This window comes from Triticum dicoccoides, chromosome 6A (assembly GCF_002162155.2).
Source record: "Triticum dicoccoides isolate Atlit2015 ecotype Zavitan chromosome 6A, WEW_v2.0, whole genome shotgun sequence".
Lineage (NCBI taxonomy): Eukaryota > Viridiplantae > Streptophyta > Magnoliopsida > Poales > Poaceae > Triticum > Triticum dicoccoides.
In genome coordinates, this window is record NC_041390.1 from 509,774,657 (window position 1) to 509,778,580 (window position 3,924).

Genomic DNA, 3,924 nt, shown 5'->3' on the forward strand with positions numbered 1-3,924 from the left:
CCCATTCATACCTCGTGGGCGCAAAATCACCTTCTCCCCGGGAAGCTCCCTTCTCCCGAGCTGCGAAACCTCAGCTCCACCTCCATGGCGCCCCCACCGCACCAATTTCACAGCCGCCCTCCTTCCTAATGCCGGAGACGCTGTCCATTTATCGTCATGCACTAGGACGTGTGCCTCTTACTCCGTGCTGCTGGTGCTTCCTCGACGACGGCCGCGTGAATCGTTGTCGGTGTCAAAACCGGCGGATCTTAGGTAGGGGGTCCCGAACTATGCGTCTAGGCCGGATGGTAACAGGAGGCAGGGAACATGATGTTTTACCCAGGTTCGGGCCCTCTTGATGGAGGTAAAACCCTACGTCCTACTTGATTAATATTGATGATATGGGTAGTACAAGAGTAGATCTACCACGAGATCAAGGAGGCTAAACCCTAGAAGCTAGCCTATGGTATGATTGTTGTATATGGAGTTGTATATGATCTATCGACTAGCCTGGGCTCGGTTTATATAATGCACCAGAGGCCTAGGATAACAAGAGTCCTAGCCGAATACGCCGGTGGGGAGAAGTCCTTGTCTTTATCGCCAAGTCTTGTGGAATCTTCCTTGTATGCGGCAGCTGTCCGAACTGGCCCATGAGTATACGGCCACGGGGTCCTCGGCCCAATCTATCAGATCGGGAGATGACGTGTTGAGTACCCCCTAGTCCAGGACACTGTCAGTAGCCCCCTGAACCGGTCTTCAAGTTAGGGACGCTCCTCGATTCTTCCGAACTGTTCTTCATCTTCGGTTGACGGTCTTGAAAACTGGTTCAACAAATCTTCTCATCTTCGATCTTGAGGATCGCCGAAATGCATTCGGCGAGTTTACACGTCGGGTATCCGAGGAGCCCCTTTAAGTTTCTGGCCTTTATGAATGCCTTGTTGTTTTTATGCCACACCTCGGGTTTGAAGTTGTTCCCGGAAGGCAGTGTCCTCTTGCGTCCGAGCTCTAACGCCGGACTGCATTCGAGGTATCTTTTGCGGCCGAGCACCAATGCCAGACCGCTTCCCATCTCTAGCGCCGGAATGTATCCGAGCTCCAACGCCGGACTATGTATCCGAGCTCCAACGCCGGACTGTATCTCCGAGCTCCAACACCGAAATATATCCGAGCTCCAATGCCGGACTGTGTCCAGGCTCCAATGCCGGACTATATCCGAGGTGTCATATCACCTTTTTTCAAAAAAGTTGAAGGAGTTTAGCCGAGCTTAATGCCGGAAATGCCCTCTATGGAGCCAACCACTAGCGCCCGAGCTTTATGCCGGACTGCTTCCGAGGTGGTGCACCACCCCGACTATGGGCCGATTTTTTGTCAATATTTTTTATTAGTGCAATTTATTCTCTGCCGAGATATATAGCCAGTAGCCCTCAAGGTGTGTATCAGTCTAAAACCCGATATGCACATGAAGGATGACATAAGACCGCTGATCCCAGTAGCCGCTGAGACTCAGGTTTATTTGCAAAATCGGCCTGAGGATCAAGTCCTAGCTCGGCAGAATACTTCGGGACACAAGAGCGGCGTGCTCAGTCCTCAAGACTCAGGTTGGGTGCGGCCGACCAACCTGAGGATAAAAATCTCCTCGGAAACTATATTGCACATAAAATTTTCTGCATTGGACAAGCAATGCAGTAGCCCCCGAGACACTGGTCGGGTGGCAACACCAGATCAGGGGATCGATGTTCCCCTTTAATATTTGTAAATAATAAGCCCGAAGCCCAGTAGCCCCCAAGCCTTAATGCGGGCACGGGTGGCCGAATTAAGGATCAATATCCATAGTAAAATCACAAATTATGTGTAATGACTCTATGTACCCAAGTACTTTACGTCATTAATGCTCGGATCCGCATTGTACAAAACTTTGTTGACCGACCATCGGCTTCCACCTCCTTGGCCAGTAGCCGAGGAGTGTTTGTCCTACTTTATAAAGCCTTTATGAGGGCAAAGATTTACGACAAACAAGGCAATCTAGCCACACGGTTTTATAAACAAAGGTACGCAGAGATGTATGTTATATTACTGTTTAACAGAAGAAATGTATTCCAAAGAAAATAGTCCCGCTATCGGTTCCTTTCTTTGGGTTGTCATGCTAAGCATGATCATGAAACCTCAGCTCGAATGTAAGAGCAAAATATCGAGGATTTAGTTTGGGAGGCCAGTTAATAGCCCCCGGTAGTGATCGGCGACAGTCGAGGTCAAGCCGGAAACACTTCGGCCAATGTTATGAATGGCCCGTCATAGTCATCGGATCGCTGACCAGTTTACGCTTATTGTGACAGTCAGTTTTCGGCTTTCTCCACTAAGGTGCTTAACCATGTGAGCTGGAAGCACAATCGCAGTGGTTCTCCCTTTGCACGCCTAGCCGAACAAAACGGAACGTAGGAAGCAAGTGCAGGAGCCGGGCAACCCAACTATTGACCGAAGACACAATTCGAAACCGATGCATATATAGCAATATCTGAGAATGTTTTTGTCGAATCCCTAAAGGTGTCCGGCGTTGCACTACGAGATTAATGCTGGAAAAGCACAAATAGTTTAAAAGTGCCAAAAAGCTTGGAAAACCAAGAAACGTCAGTAAAAATATGACATCCGAACAAGATCAAGTGTTCGGTGCCAATCCAAAAATTGGTCTTAGAAAAAGGAAGTGCTTGTGTCGTCCTTTAACATGACACATCCTATCTCAAGACTTCGAGCGGGTCAGCCTACGGCTTCAACCTCCTATCCCGAGGGCGGAGTACTTCTCATTAGGCCAGTTTAGCAAACTAAACTCTAGCGGCTTTGAGAGAGAAATTAGGCTCCCCGGCTAGTGACCGCACACTCGCGTCGAAAAAGGAGGGATAAATAATAATAAAACTTTGCAACGACTAAGAAGAAGAACACTTATTATAAAACGACTCAAATAAACTTAAGAGCCCCCAAGTGTCTTGGGTAGAAGAATGATTGCATGTACCAAAGTACTTATATCATATCTATGTTCAACCGAACTTTAAACGCGTCTTAACCGACCGTCAGCTTCTCCCTCTTCGGTCAAGGACCGAAAAGTGTTATGTACTCCATCAGTCAAGAATATCGAAAGTGTTTCCAATAACCAGGCAATCAGGCCATAAGGCTGTAACAGACAAAGCGCGCTTAGGGAACTTATGCTATATTGCCGTGAAGTGTAAGAAGCATCTTCGAAGAAAATAGTACCCCCACCGATACCTTTCTTCGGTGCTCATTGTCATTATGAGACTTGTGCAATAGATTTTTTGTACTCATGAGTTCCGTTGTGTGCCGACCATCACTGAAAACTATAAGAGCGCTAGCTTTCGGCTTCACCCAGTCTGAGGTCCGGCTCGGTTGACCCGATCATGACAATTGCAGAGGTGCTCCATTTACTCCCTAGCCGAACAATCGGGAACGTAGGGGTAAACACAGGAGCGAGGCAACCCAGATTGCAAATTTCTTAAGTCAATATGGTGCATATTGTGGCATAATACACGAACAAGGAACGAAGCCGTACAAGTATAATCATATGCAAGAGGAAAAGCTTCATAAATGAAGCCCCCAAGTGAATTGGGTCCTTGAATTTGTGTGTCACAAACAAAGTTTGGACAAGGAAATTTTTTACAAGCAATTTTTTTCCAAAAAAGTATAATGCTTGATCGAACCGAACACAAGTTAGAAATTAAAGCTTTGAGCATGAAAGCGACTTAGCTAGTTAATGTGTTCGGTATTGATGACGCGGTCTGAGCTTGATGCGGGGCAAGGTTCCATCCCCCAAGCTGGTCCTGAGGTGGCGGAGCAGAGAGCTCGACATGCCGAAGTGGTGACATAGCACGGTCAATGCAGACCGGCAGAGTGACGCCGAAGTCCCCGGATCATTTTCCTGTGCACAAAAAATAGTGCAAA